Source organism: Mastigoproctus giganteus, chromosome 2, assembly GCF_048544385.1.
Source record: "Mastigoproctus giganteus isolate SK-2022 chromosome 2, ASM4854438v1, whole genome shotgun sequence".
Taxonomy (NCBI): Eukaryota; Metazoa; Arthropoda; class Arachnida; order Uropygi; family Thelyphonidae; genus Mastigoproctus; species Mastigoproctus giganteus.
This window is the reverse complement of record NC_143576.1, coordinates 8,912,648-8,928,734: the sequence shown is the minus strand read 5'-3', so window position 1 is coordinate 8,928,734 and position 16,087 is coordinate 8,912,648. Positions and strand designations below refer to the sequence as shown.

At 43.9% G+C, this 16,087-nt stretch overlaps 1 protein-coding gene across 7 annotated transcripts in view; it reads left to right on the top strand.

The window, feature by feature from the left end:
• LOC150089152 (teneurin-m-like) overlaps window positions 1-16,087 on the top strand; it is a 936,894-nt gene that overhangs the window by 442,030 nt on the left and 478,777 nt on the right. Inside the window, exon 1 of one of the 7 annotated variants that reach the window (XM_090388072.1) lies at window positions 3,217-3,336. The exons of the other annotated variants lie outside the window; for them this stretch is intronic. The gene's annotated coding sequence lies outside the window, so the exon portion shown is untranslated. Of the gene's footprint in view, window positions 1-3,216; window positions 3,337-16,087 lie in introns of those variants that run through there. 7 annotated transcript variants of the gene reach the window in all.

Genomic DNA, 16,087 nt, shown 5'->3' with positions numbered 1-16,087 from the left:
TCAGGCTTAATGTCGAAGTTTGCAGATGATACAAAGGTTGGCAGGGTTGTTAATGACAGTAATGGCAGTGTGCTACTGCAACAGGATCTAGAAAATTTGGGCAGATGGGCTAAGAAGTGGCAACTGAAGTTTAACCTTGACAAATGCAAAGTACTGCATATGGGTAGAAGTAGCCCCAGAGAAACGTACCAACTGTGTGGTACTACAGTTAAGGTGGTAGAAAATGAAAAATACCTGGGAGTAATTGTGCAGTCAGATATGAAGTTTTCTGAGCAATGCAGACATGCTGCCAGAGCAGGTCATGGGGTTTTGTCAATGATATATAGGAATTTTGCTAGCAGGGAAAAGGAGGTCATTGTCCCTCTGTATAAGGCAATGGTCAGGCCACGCCTTGAGTACTGCGTACAGGTCTGGAGGCCTCATTTTAGAAAGGATGTAGATTTGCTTGAGCGTGTACAGAGAAGAGCAACACGATTGGTGAGGGGAATGAAGGGATTCTCTTACCAAGAGAGGCTTAAGTTCTGCAAATTGCAGTGGCTGGAGACTAGGCACCTGCGCGGTGATCTGATTGAGGTCTATAAGGCCTTGAATGGGTTGAGCACGCTGAATTCTGATGGGATCCTTCCACTTGTTCAGATTACGAACCTAAGGGGGCATAAATTCAAATTAAGAAAAGACAGATGTAGAATAGATGTGCGGAAATTTGCCTTTAGCCAACGTGTGGTTAATTGCTGGAACAAACTTCCATCTGTCGTTGTGGAAGTTGATAGGTTGAATAAATTTAAGGAGGAACTGGACAGGCATTTGGAGGGAATGGTGTGATTTTTTTTTTTTTTTTTTGACTGATGCTGCATAAGTTCATACATTTGCTTTCTTGCATCACATGCCAATACTAGTACTATTACTATTATTTATAGTAGTAGTTCAGTATAGATCAGAGTTGTGCTTCTGGTTTGTTGGCTTACTGTTAATGTTAGCCAATGCCGTTTAATACGCGACAGGCGAAGAATAGAACCAAACTGTATTCCGAGAAGACAGCCTTGGACCGGAGGAATATGGTCCATCCTTGTAAGAAGTTGCAGGTTTTTCACCTCACACAATACCCCAATGACCGAGTAAATAAATCTTTATTGTGGTACAGTTAAGTACACAGTGTCCCATCACGAGTGCCATGGTTAACCCGAAAATCCTGAACAACCTACGATTGCAGAATGGTGAAAGGGAACATCGAGATTTTCTGGTCTCACTATAGCTTGCCACTACTGCCGACACGAGGATACGGTACGCTTCAGCGTTGCACCAGTTGTTACACGTTAGCTGCCTAGGAAGGTATCGACAGATTCGTCAACCACATCTTCAAAATGTCACCACTGCCGTCGTCACTTGTGTACACCGCCGTTAAAGCCAAGAACTCCCTCATCTCTGTCTCTGAAAAGCAAAAGCTTCAGAAGTTGAATTATTTAGAAATTCAACAGATTTATTCAACAATATTTAGTTATGATTTTATCTTATAAAGATTAAAACAGACGGTGAAACCTTTTCTGTGGTCCCTTTACAATTTGTAAGCGTTAAGCGCACTGCCTGCTGGATAACGTAGTGGTGGATGCTTGGAGAGTCCACGTTTTTAATTTAAAATTCTACATTTTTCTTTTGCCTCATTCTAAACGAAACCCCGCTTTGCTGTAGGACCGGCGTCTGTCGATTCAGCTACTTCTTGTGAGGTTCTTGGAAATTCCGCAAGATGGCGACAGCATCCTTAGACAACTTCCCAAAGAGGAGGAAGTACATTGTGCAGTGGAGACATCGAGACTCGACAGATGTAGAACGTGTGCCGCGCTCTGAGCACGATTCCTCGGTTGTGGTGAGGAATTTTTTTTATCCGGATCCACCTAAGGATGTTGTTCCTCTCGAGGGGTTTTCCCGGATTCGAAGTGTTCGCTATTTAGACTGGAAACTCGCCTCTCGTTTTTCTGCAAGAACATGCAGAGTCTACCTCGTTGAGCACCCTCATCGAGGTCGAATAATTACCATTATGAGAAAGAAAGCGAAGGAAAATACGTCATTTCCTTTCCGCCATCGGGTTAATAAATCAAGCCCGAAGCAGGTGCAGCATCATCAGGGGTGCCTCTCCTTTGTTAGAGAGGAGCCAGAAAATTTTCTGCGTTGGGAAACACAGCGATGGACGATGCAGAGGGTGAAGTTGGCGAAATTTGATGAATTATTGAAGCCCGCCTTCGAATCCATCAATACCGAGAGACAGCCCCCCCCGGGTGTGTCCCCCATTTGGTGCGTCTGTTAAAGGGCCAAAGCGTTGCGGGGCTGATGGAAGTGTCGCATGCGTACTCGCGAGTGATGAATTGTTTTCAAACAAAGCGCCCTCTTCGGCACCTTGTTTACAATTGTTAATGGAGAGCGGAAGTGGCATCTGCATAAACAACGACCCGCAGGAACACGCGTGGAAGAGCGTTCTCTTCAGCTCGTGCACTTGTGTTTCATGAATCTTTCATTCCACCAGCCCGGCTAATTTATGCGCGACAACTCCATTCTTGCAGCCTGTCCGTGGCGTGTCTTCGCTCCGAGGGGGTGTCGCCAGAACGAATAAAGAAACGACAAAAAAAAGAAGATATTTTCCAACCGGGTGAGGGGGGGGAGGACATTTGAGTGCCAGTTCTCGCCGCTAATACCACGCGCGCCCCTTTTCACGATCTGTTCGCGTGTCTCAATAACTTACTTCGATGACGTGCGAGACTTCGCGCCATAACGCGAACGTTGGCGGGAATTACGGCCCGTAAACCCGGATCGGCCACGCATCCGAAACTGCGCATTTCTGCCGGCCATAAAATACGGAATTGTGCGATCCAAATAGAGCGATTGTCGCGTCGCAAGTGCTGACAGCCGCCCCGTAAAATTTTCCGACTCTAATTATACGGTGTTTTATGCGCCAACCAGAGGGGCGTGGTTGTTCGCACGCGATGGCATTTGCTCTCTCTCTCTCTCTCTCGAGCTCGGCTGCCGCGTTAGGGAAGCTGCGTAACTGCGGAGCCACGCGGTTTCCATTTTCCCAATGCGCGCGACGCGAAACTTTATATAAAGCGAGCTGCGCGCGAAAGTGTGTGTACATTTCGCCGTGCAGTTTCACGAGACCGGTTCTCCACGAGTTGTGACGCATCGGGTGTACCGCGTGAACAGCGCCACACGCACCACGCGCGGTGTGTGTGCACGGACTCGCAGTTGTCGAAGTGGTGATGTCGCGTGCAAAAAAGTGCTCGTCCCTCCCGGATAAATGAAACCGACGAAGGTGTTGTGCCGCCATTTGATACGCCGTTATGTGCACTTGTAAGTACTTTTCGATTGTTTGCGCGGAGAAGAGAGAGAGAGAGAGAGAGAGAGAGAGGGAGAGAGAGAGAGAGAGAGTGAGTCTTGTTGTTGTTGTTGTGTGCGCGCAGAGTGAAACTGGGCGAATCTGTGTGCGTGAGTTCTTCTTCTTCCTGTTCCATTACGCAGACGACAAGTCGTGTATTTCATTTTCGTCTTCTGCTTTATAAAAGCGTCGAAACAATTCCCGTTACTTCGCTCGTGCTCTCGGGTCGTTTGTTACTCGCAGTTGTCGTCTGACTACCATAAACACCAGTTAGTGTCAGCATCGGCACTAAATCATACTTCTTGCATTCACGAGGGGAAAGAGCGGAGTGCATCGCGAAAGCAGAACGTGCTTTGCATGTGTGCAGTCGAAGCTGCTGCTGTGGGTGTTTGTTTAGGGGAATTGCGCTTTTCTGCACCTCGTAAATACGAAAGGGGCAGCGAAAGTCTGTCTCGTATGCGCACCCGCGCAAAAGTACCTCCGTACGAAGTGTCGTAAATCGTGACTTTAGCTTTTATGCGAGGGTGGGCGACAGGGAAGGCTCGCTTTAATTCCGTTGCTAATTGTGATGGATGGCGGCCGCTTATGAAGATTATTTTTCACAAATTAAATATTACTGACACTACGGCTGGTCCGCGCGGGATGCGGCGGCCATGTGGGATAATGTGTCGCTAACTGCGCTTAATGGACGATATTAGAATAAATTACTAATTAACGCCCGCTTCCAGGTCCGGCCAAACGAAAAACACTCGCGCACATGAGAGGGTGCTGGCGTGGAAGGGCCGCTTCCGACACGCTGAAACATTCTCCAGAACCGAGGGTTCGTTTAAGGAAACGACCAGCAGGTGTGTCCCTACGACCCAGTGGGCGCCCACCCTCTTTTCGCAAAGCGGGCCACGATGAAAATCCGTGGTCAAAATGCACGAAAGGGCGCAAATGTCGAAGCTGAAATGTGATGAATTAATGCTTGAATTCTCATAATTAATGCCATTACGAACACGTCATCAAGATACGTCACCTGCGTATAAAATGTCATTAATGACGATATACGTCATTGTTCACACGTCATTATCTATACGTCGTTTGTGAGAATACACGTCGATGTTTGTGTAATTACTTACGTCATTAATGTAAACAGACGTCATCGATCGAAAAAATTAAGTTTAATACGAAAGCAGCGTTTAACTTAAGAATCTCCATCGGTCCACCTCTTCTGGGTATCAAAAGTTCGCTTCTTCTGAAGGGTCTCGTTTGCAGGTCATCGAACAGTTGACGTTGCCCATCTCTTTTAGATTATCCTCTCGGAAGTAATTGAAGTGCTTTGTATGGAGTGTTTAATCTCTACCGATCTTTTCACTATGATCTTTACATCCTCTCTTTGTCCTTCAAAGGTCCGTGGCACCCATCTTGGTAACGGTTGTCACAGATCCCCGCTACTTCCTTTGCAAATCCCTTTAATAAAGCTTCTCGTATTAATGCCACGCATCATCAGTCCTATTCCTTATCATATACCGAGAAACGGGACGTTGGCTAGTCAATCTTAAGCTAATTCGCAATAACTTTTTTACCATCAAATCTTCTCTTCTGCGTTACAAAATCCAAGTTTCAATGTCACCACTTTTCGCTGTCCCTCAACAGATGGAAGATGTGTCATTGACCGCTCTACTGAGAAAACTCGTCATGTCGCAGATGTAACAAAATCGGTGTGGTCTGTCGTAATATTTTAAACCGGGAAGCTGTTACTAAATAAACAGACGTGTGACGATGTCTAAAGGAAATCGTTTAATCTGCGCCGGAAGAGATGGTGGGTTCAGATTAAACGACTTCCTTTTGCACGTAGGAATTGTCACTTCGTGTTTATTTAGAAACTGGCCCACGTCATGACTTTCTCCACCGACACTTCCGCTGTCTGTTTGGGTGCCAAATCTATCGGCTCTGATGGACAGAGGTTCAATAATCAATCGCGCCAAGGCTTGGAAGAGCAGTTCGGTTCATCCAAGTTTAAATTTGAATGTTTCATTAATAAGTTCTATTATTTTATGAGATTAAATTTTTGTGGCTTTTTACGTACTCTAACATTTTCACGTCGCGTTGAGTTGTGTTCCCTTTCGCCTTAATATTACAGTCTGTGGACGAATGCACTCCCGAGTAATTTATCACTCCAGTCCATTTATCGTTATAAATTGAGGGTCAGGTGTTTGCGCGTGAGCACACAATTGCTTCACGCTTCGTACCCTGTGGTTCTTTTGATGTCGCTAATCAGTTCCTTTCATCTCGGGCCCCTCTCTTTCTACCACGTCCAGTTAACTGGAAGTTTGCGAGTGGGTCAACTATTTATAGGTTCTCTTTATTGAGTCTTTCATCTGGACACGTTCATCTAATGTTTCTTGCGCTTGGGAGGTCATCCTTAACCGGTTTTGTCCGGCAACAATCTTCTGCTGAAACTACAGTTTGAAAAAGATCCTTTCACCGCCCTTAAGTCATATTGAAAACCCCGTGCCATGAATACAACTTTTCCACCTTACTGCCCAAGAATGGTGCATTAAATGAAAGCCAGGCCTTCTCTGCATTTCGTGGCAAGGCTAGAAAGTTAAACACCGCGAGAAATCTTATATTCTTCCATTGAACACTCTTTCCCAATTCTCTTCCCTCCCACCTTAGATCGGAGATCAATTTGTTTCCATCTTACCATCAGAGCCAAAGATTTTACTCTTAGGACAGTGACAGTTTGAGGATTCACTAACTGAACTTAAAGTTCAGTTAGTGAATTTGAACTGAACTTGAGTTCTCTCTACTCATAAACGAGATTCCATATTTGAAGAAGTGGCTAATGTGCAGCTAGCCTAAAGAAGTTAATCATCTCCCTTTCTTAAAGGGCTCTTCACACAAAAATACATCTCCATCTGTATTACTGTTATCCTTATATATGATGTTAGTTAGTAGACTGCACTGACAAACGTTAATCTGTGGCCAGTTTATAAGCTGTCCATTTCAGAGCTTCTTAAAAGACCGGAATCTTCATAATCTCCTTCATTATTCTTGGGATGGCTGATTGAAAAGAGCTGTCAACAACCTTGGCGTATCCGGGAAATAGTTTGCTTAAAATTTAAATAAATTTAGATTTATATTCCAACTGCGTGCCATTCTGCAACAGATAAGCATCTCTTCTCTTGGTAATGCCATCCCGTTGCATTTTAAAAGGGGCCTTCAACTTTGCAAATACTGCAAAGTGTCTTTCGTGAATGGAGGTGATTTTCCTCAGCAATTTAAAGTGTCAGATGTCGTCCTAATACGGATTCTAAAATGTCCTTCGAGATTTGTAAATATTTCCTCAAAAGGATTAGCGGATGCCCTGTGATGGGTGCAGATGTGAGTGGAAGCAGCCACGCGACTGTGCCACAGGGTGTATTAGTGACGAGGTTGTAGCGAGATGGGAGGGTCGTGGGCAATGCGAGATGCAGTAGACAATACAAATAACTAGCCGCGTCATATTACTCGGTAATCCACGCGCATCCTTTGTTTTAAAGGCACACAAAGGAATTGGAACCACTTCTCAAGACGCACGACTGCAGACATCTCGGAATAAGAGATCAAGAGATTACGTCCGTTTCCTTAGTACATCTGGGTGACTTGTTCCCGAGCCATTGTCCACCCACAAACAACGGGGAGGTTAATGGAAAACGAGAGAGAGCTTCATTTAGGTGGTGGGCACGCGGCAAATGCTGGAGTAGAACTGTGGCGCCACCTGCCGCCAAGACGACGACCGCATCCGACATTAACGGCGGTCAGTAAACTGCCAGCGCGCTCCGATAATCTAACTGCCCCTCCCTTCCCACCTCCCCGCGTGCGTCCCGCTGGCCACCGTTCATTAGAGAACACGAGTGCCAGCGTTGCTTCGTTGATGCGGTTTGTTGATGCGTTTTGCGATGCAGCGGGCCATCGGGATTTGCGTTTCCGGCACGAGCGTTAGACAAGCCCTGTTGATAACTACCTCTCGGCTGTATCGCTAATTATCCACTGGGAGTTGATGCAAAGTTTCCAGCTCTCTCTCATCCACCCCTCCCCCGCTTCTTTGACGATTGCATTTCTTGGGAATTTCGTCGGGGATGCAGCCGTTCAGAACTTTGATTTCTCTTTCGATTTTGTCGCGACGAAAGCTTCTTTCGAGCTCAATTAATGAGCACATCGCGAGAGCGCAGCTTCGGCTCCGAGTGACACCGCACACTGGTTATTCGAGCAACACATCTTCGTTCGATTGCCTTTCTGGGAACCCAGGAGTGAGCACAATTCGCGTTCAGTTAAACGTGCTGTGACGTTAGCATTTTCTTCTCAGCCCAGAGACCACTAGTGAAGACCAGAACGAAGAAGAAACTTGCCAACATCGCGTCAGTATTTTCTTATCTAAATGCACTCACCAATTTTTACATTAAGTCCTCAGAATGGATGGAATAAGTTGGTGTATTCCGAGAAATTTTTCTTTTATTGTCGGCAAGTTCTTTGCAGGAGAAACACAAGCGCAAGGAAGTCTTTTATCCAGACGATGCAATTATTCCTGTGGTTTTTTGGATATACATCAATGAGCCAAAACATTATGACCACCTACCTAATATGATGTTGGTCCTCCACGTGCAGCCAAACAAGCTCGTATCCGGCGAGGCATGGACGCTACAACATTTCTAAAGGTGTCTCGTGGTGTCTGGTACCAACACGTAACCAGCAGATCCTATAAGGTCCGTGGCAGATCGGAGTTGCTGTTCCAACACAAACCACAGATGCTCGATGGGATTGATGTCTGGGGAATTTGAAGGCCAAGGCTTGGAAGTCTTCCTCGCGTTCCGCGAACCAGACTCGAACAATCCGTGCGGGGTGACGTGGTACATTATCCTACCGAAAGACGACACCACCAGAGGGGAAGTCATGAAAGGATGTACCTGGTCAACAATGACGTTTAGATATACAGTATATGTGTTTTATGTAAGGACGACTCCTAAAACAAAGTTTATCTTCGGCTCGTTGCACTCTTATTTTACGGACTCTGGTAAGGCCATAAGTGTGTAGTTAAAAAAAAAAAAAAAAAAAAAGTTTTTCATCCCGACTCGGGAGAAAGTGATAAGAAAGATTTTGTTAGTGAGCTTATGTGTGTGTTGTGTTGTGTAATGTTGTGTTTTGGCCTTCTAGTTACCTAGAAAGCCACAGTCACCGCGACAGCCACTTGCAGGTACTCGTCCCTAGCCACGGGAAGGCAAAGCTTCCCCTACAACTAGCCCGCCTTCCTCCTGAGGGAAGAATTTTCCTGGGAGGAATTACTGGAAAAAGGGGGATAGATAAGAGAGGAGGGGACCACTCTTATCCAACTGAGCATCGTTAATCAGTGTTACGGGAGCCCTCTGGGCTCCCATACCAGAGTGTAGTGCGAGAAAAAAAAGAATGAGAATGTGGCTGTCCAGAACTGGGGAGTCCCAGTTCATGGCAGAGCGCGAAAAAAAAAATGTTTAGGTAGATGGTAGACGTTCGAGTGCCCGGCACATGGATGACTGGACTCAGGGTATCCCAGCAGAACATCGCCCAAAGCCTAACACTGCCGCCACCGGCTTGTTTTCGTCCCACTGTGCATTCAGGCACCATCACTTTCCCAAGTAAATGACACACAGGTACCGTGGCGCCTCCGTAGCCAGGTGGGAAGGAGCAGCAGTGCGTAGCACACGCTTCTTGATTAGACCGGGGTTCGAGCCCGTCACCACCAAATACGGAGGATGCGGAAAGGTCAAGGGAATGACCACCGCATATTCCAGGAGCAATATGGCCTTAGTTGCTAATGCTCCTAAAAAAAAAAAAAAAAAAAAAAAGACACACAGGTACCCGGCCGTCCACATGCTGCAACAGGAAACATGATTCATCGGACCAGACGACCTTCTTCCAATCACTGAAGGTCCAGTTTCGATGCTCGCGTACCCATTGTAGGCGCTCTCACCGGTGAACCGTGGCTATCATGAACACTCGGAGCGGCCTGTGGCTAAGCAGCCCCATTTTCAGCAGGGTTCGATGTACTGTGTGTTGTGACACATTACTCCCGTCACCAGCAATCCAATTACCGGCGAGTTGCACCCAGTCGCCCTTCTATTGCCACATACCATCCGGGAGAGCCATCGCTCACCTCGAACATCGATGAGCCGTGGTCGTCCAACACCTCGCTGGCAGTCCGGGGATTTCCCCTCCTTGGACCACTTTCGGTAGGTACTAACCATGGCTGACCGTGAGTATTCCACCAGCCGTGCCGTTTCGGATATGCTCGGACCCAGTCGTTTGGTCATTACAATTTGGCCTTTGTCAGACTCGCTTAAATCCGCTGCCTTTTCCATCTGAAGAACAAGAATAACACTGATTAACGGAGCTCAGTATCAGGCATACTGTGTCCCGACACGCGCACGCGCCGATTTGCATAACGACTCGCTAGTCATAATGTTTTGGCTCATTGGTGTAGACCCTTTTAGTTCCTAGATGTCTTTGGAAGGGAGCCTGAATTGTTGTTCATTGAGCACATGCTGATATGTTCATTGAAGAAGGCTGAATTATTCTGAATCTGTAGCATTCCACATCGGTAACTATAGATTGGAGATATCGAGGAACTCCTTCTTGAAAAGAACATTGGAACTCGTGAATAAGTTTGATCTGGATCTGGCTGTGAACAAGAAACAGTTTCACAGAACTGTTTGGAGTAGGTTAACTGGCTGAGGGATGAGTTCTGGGTTAAAGATGTCCTCATTAATTCGTATGTATATGCGATTTTCTTCATGGCGCTGGACGTTATCACGAATACGTCTTTCTTTTATTTCCTTGAATTGCACTTTTCCGGATTGAAGAACTTTCATTGTGCAAAGCGTGGTTTCTTCTACTACTTATTTTTATGTTTTGTACAATCTTTGTTTTCTTTTTCTTTTCTGCTCTGTTGTACACTTTATCTAGGCGCAGGGAGAGATATACGGGGTTATATCCACCCACCCACCCATTTATCGCGCAACCCGTTCTTCAGCGGTGTGTACCGAGGTAACTATGGCAACAAAGCATATGATGTCATCGGGTGTGGGGTGGGATAATTTTAGGTAGGTAGTGGAAGGCTTTGCGAGAGCAGTACAGCATTAATTAACGCGGTAGGTAATGTGGTGCCCCCCTGTTTTTTTTGGAAGGTCACCTTTCATCCAAATTATTTTTTCAGTACCGGAAACGTTCCTTAATAAATATGGAAAGAAGTGATGGTGGTTTCAGTAGTGCACTCCCCTTTACAGTTCACACTGTGGTGTTGCAGCTGAGGTGGAGGTGATCGGGCCACCAAAAATTGCAAGATGCACGAGCTCAGATGAAGCCACGGTGGCGAGCTGTAAAAACTGTTTTGGAGCCTCTCGATCAAGAGAATGTACTGAGGACACAGAATTGATTTGATGATGGATATCCCACTTTGTTTTTACAAATGTCAGCGAAGGGGTTGCAAATAACTATTTTTTTTTATTAACCCCTAATTACGATAATAACAAAACCTCTGACCTTTCGTACGCTATTTTTCTCTGTTTTATGAAGAATCTCTCCAGTACCAAAAAAAGCTACCTTTGTGGTGGAAGAGTTTTTTTTTTTTGGAATCGACTTCCCTGCACATCACAGGGGCACTTGACCAGGATTTGATGTATTGCAACACTCCTTTCCTGTATTTCCCCTTCTACTCGTCTATTACTAACCGACAGATGGGGGTGGTGACGCTGTTTCCTTTGACATGCGTACTTTAGCTGGAAATACAGCTTCGCTTCCATTATGTTTTTGCATTTATTCTAAGACCGGATGGCCGTTTCAAAGAGACATCGCTCATCACGGGTTGAAAAATAACCCGAGTAAGTGCTTCCGTTTTGCAATGAGAATCGAACCCAGTTTTAGTCCGAGAGGGGAGTCACTTAGCCAGTATCCTCTCATGGCGGACGACCATTATTTCTGTTAAATATTTTTCATCAAATTCATTTTCATCGCACAGAGAGGTTGCACACTGGTGTACAGCTTGCTCGGTTTTTCTGGTGCCACCGATTACGTCACATGTTGTCACTTTAACCGAAAGTGGAACGTGTTCTGCTGTTCATTTGCATATTAACTAGTTAATAACGAACGAGGACGGATGCCTGTTTAATGTATACCGCGTGGTAATGATGGTTTCCTGGATATCATCACGAAAGAAGCAATCTATTCATATGAATTAACTGATACCCAAGAATACCTGACTCCATCAAACCACAAAAAATGCCCAAACTGAATTTGAATTCGCCTGTGCTAAGTTCATTACTTTAATGACATCAGAGATGTATGATGGAGCGTGCTGCCCTTTTAAATTGATCCGTTGAAAGAGTTGCGAATCCCTGCCATTGATTATGGATGTTAATTTTTATCGGTTCTTTTACTTTGGTAAAACCAGATTCCTGTTCATTTGACTTAAGAGCTGATGATGAACAGTATCTGTTGCTGAGAAATATTTTAAAAATAATAAAGAATTTCATTTGTCCAGTGTAGGTTCCAATCCTGTTCTTGAACGAAAATCATCTTATGGGGGAAAGTTTTTGAGAGATCTCACTTTCTCCACGATGATTATAAATTCGTGCAATCCGAATTCATTAAAATTAAAAATTAAATAAATTTATTCAAATATCTGATTATGCAATAAATTTGAATAAATTTCTCGCGTAATCTGAAATTAAAAGTATTTATTATCAGACATGCAGTTGAGTAATGATAATTAATTTTTAGTATTTATTATCATTTTTAATAATGTCTACGTTTTTCTTGAACACATATACGAACTTCTTTCGTCAAAAAGTGTCCTTTTTTGATGAATGAAATCCTCAGCATTGCCATTGTTCCATTGGATGTGCGACCAGTCTCATCTTACGGAAACCAACAACAACGATGGTCACTGCCCAATAGCTGGACAAGTATTAAATCCAGTATATGTCTCTGCCAATTGTGTTCTCGAAGGATTTTATTTCTACACCTCTTTTAGAGTACAATCTTTTAAAACATTCTTGTGCAGTAAGTCTTATGAGGATACTAGTTTAAGATCTTTACGATAACAACGACCAAGGCACAGAAGTTAGAAGCAGAATTGGTATGGTCAAAGAGGTATTTAAGAATGTTAAGAACTTCCTCTGTGGCACGAAACTGGATTTCCAGAAAACCGAATGGATGTCTAAATGCTACATATTGGAGCACTCTCCTATATGGATGCGAGATCTGGGTCATGCAGAAATCGGGAAACTCGAAGCCTTCGAGATGTGGAGGCCCATAAGAAGGCTCAAAATTCCATGGACATATCGGGTCACCAATGAGCGGATATTGAAGAGAATAAGGACCACTACAATTGCAAAGAGAAAGACTGCCTACCTCGAGCATATTTTTAGTGGTCCACAATATGACCTACAGAGACTAATCCTGCAAGGGAAGGTTAAAGGCAAAAGAGCAAAGCGAAGACAAAGAAAAGGTGGCTTTATATCATAAAATAATGTACAAGGGGGGGGGGGGTCTTACGACACAAGAACTATTTTCAGAGGTGGCTGGAAAATGTTGGTCTCCAACGTTCAAATTGAACGTTGAAGAAGTTAAAGGAATGAGGAAAACATTCCGAAATGTCGTTATGTATTAATCTGAAGTACCAATTGTTTAAGTGTGGGTATGGTTCCCGTACTAACTTCCCGAAATGTATGTAAGCCTGGATTGGGACTTGCCATTCAGAAATCTGTTGTCGAAAATTCCATCTGACCTCAGAGCTCATGTTATGCTTGGTATTTGAATTGAAGTTTCGTTTTTCGCCCTTAAATTAACTTCAGATTGAAGGTAGTTTCAAGCAAACCACAAAAGCCTCCACCATCGATCCCTAAGTAGGTCAAACATTAAAAATATTCCGGACATAAATGCGTCCCGGAATAAATTTGTAACGAACGCCATCATTAGTCTGTGTCACCATTTCTGTGTACAACGCATCACACAGAGCGTTTGTTTCTTCGATATTTGTCCGTTATCTCCCCCTCTCGTAACTTCGAGCTATTTCCTTCGCTATCCATTACCTCGGCACATGACTACATCGACAGCCAATGGTAGGAATGTTTTTATTCTGCTCAGCCATTTTCCCAATTGCCATTTTGCCGCTTGCTCCATTTAATTAATAACCAAATCGATCCCGCAAGCCGTAAACGGCACAAAGTTAGACGTTTAAATAGAACACGCCCCCACTTTCTCTCTCTCTGTGCCCTACCCCCTTTCGGTTTATTTTGTAAGGCTCGCATTGATGCATCTGGGAATCTTTTATACTTGCCTGTAATGGATGAGAAGCAAGACCCTGACGCCGATGTAACAATATTCCTTCAGCCGACAATTCTCTAAGAAGGGCCACAATAGGTGGCGTAGTTTGTGTCTTCCCCCTTTTTAATATTCATAGGCGCGCGCATTAATCATTTCTGAGCAAAGCGTTCCCCCGCTCCTCGTGCGTACAGAGCCACCCCAAGACAAAGTGATGAATGGGCAGTTTGGAAAACTGGCGCACGACGATGCCGGAGACAATCGCCCGTTTTTGCTAAGCCTATCCGTTGCCTAGCAGGCGCGGGTACGTGCACTGAGTCATTTACGTTTTGGTCGTGTGACGTCACTCTTATCGGCCATTTTTCTGTACGCAGTCAGAATTCGGGGGTCTATTACGAAGCTGTTTTATGAACAGTGCCCAAATTAATGATGTGTTCTGCAGCTGCGCGATTTCAACTACGTCTTCTGCAGTCTGACTGTAACAGAGGTCAGTGCAACTTAATCTTATCTTTCGGGAGTTGCTTTTTACTTTTGTATATTTGCCCAATATTTGTAAGCCATTTCAGCATGCAGCGCTAATACGCTGCTGACCACATTTCGGGGCTACAGAGTGGATTGTAAATAAACCAAAGCGTCGTCGATATATCATTTAGGAGATGGTGCTTTCAACTCATCTGTTTCCAGTCTGCAAGTAGTCAATTGACTGCAGAATACAATGCAATTTGGTGATGATTATGATTTCTGGAAAAAAGCGAAACATAGAAGTTTATAAGAAGTTTTTGAGTTCGAAAATTTTCTTTCAGCCAGCAGGTAGTTGATTGTTTGGAACAAACCACCATCTGTTGTTGTGGAATTGAGTAGTCTGAAGAAATTTAAGGAAGAATTGGATATTCATTAGAAAGGATGGACAAATGAGGTTAGTAGTTGTTTTTTTTTTTTTTTTTTTTGACTGAAGCTGTAAAGTTTCTTTCATAGGAAATCCTGTGGATTGAAGATGTGTATACGTGTCTCCTTTTCACAAGGGTTCAAAAGGTTAAATGGGTAACTTCACACCTGTAAGTTTGGCTTCACTAGGTAGAAAACATAAGCAGAATATAATTAAAGAAGTAATGCAAGTAATTGTGGTATTGCTTCATCGCTATTGCGATGAAATGGTAAGGCAATCCAAGCACGGATTTTCTATGGGAATGAATCATGCCTGACCAATCTGAATGCCCACAAAGAATAATTTCGACATTGTGTGCTTAGATTTCAATAAAGCTTTACGCACTGTTCCACGTGAACCGTTGTATAAATTGAAGCATTATGGGAAAATAAGTACTATGGACAAAGGTATAATTAAGTGGTAGGAGATGTAGGGCACTGTATTTATGAATCAGCATAGTCTTCATAGAATTATGCTATAAGTCGGGATCCACAGGTTTCAATGTTGGTCCCTTATTGTTTTTGATAATAATGTTCGTAGGGATTGCATTGCCCTATGGTGACAAAATTTTAGGGGTGGCAAAAAAGTGTACAAATAAATAAATAGTAAAAAGACAAATATTAGTAATTATTATCAATATCAATTTATTTCTCGCTTCTCCTTCTCCTCAATACAGTACTTTATTAAAGCGCTTTGCATAAAACCCTTCAGGGTGAACCCCATGAGCGTGAGGTTATAGAATTCACAGGACGTTCGCCATGCCATGAAAGATTATACACAAAACAGAAAGCATTTACGCATCACATTCACATATTTGTTCAACTTTCCAACGAGTTTAAAATTTCAGTTTAGTTCTTATCAAAGGCGCAATACTGTGGCAAATGAATTGCTTCGGCGGCTGGCAATCTCAAACGGATAATAAGGTCTTTCAAATAAAACCAGAACCACAGTTACTGGCCTCTAGCTTCCAAGCAAACAGAAAGGAGGAATTAATCCTAGCCAGAGCGCGAATCTGTCACAGTCAGATTACACATCTATTTCTCCTCTCACAGGAAATGATCTTCCACAGTGAACGCACTGAAACTCTCCGCTCGCAATGAAGCACATTCTTGTTGAATGCACCCTATACACCCATGTCGGCAACTTTGAAGCTCCATCATATCATAGGTAACGATGCTAATCTGATAGAGTTATTCTGCTTTCTTAAACGGATAAAATTATACGATCTTTTCTAACTTTTTCCCATAACAGTCCCCATGGGTAACTTCCACATCGCTGATAGGTGCAATATGGCCTAAGCAGCCCTTGCACCAAAAACAACAGCAGCTTCGGCTGCTGTTTTATCCAGTAGACAACCACTAGGCTGCGTGAATCAGTACATGTTGGCAAAGACTGGCAATCTATAGGTCATCGTTGTTGCACAGTTTTCTGGATCAATCTTAAGTTGATTAAAAAGTTCGGTGGTGTTTGCTGAAAAAAAT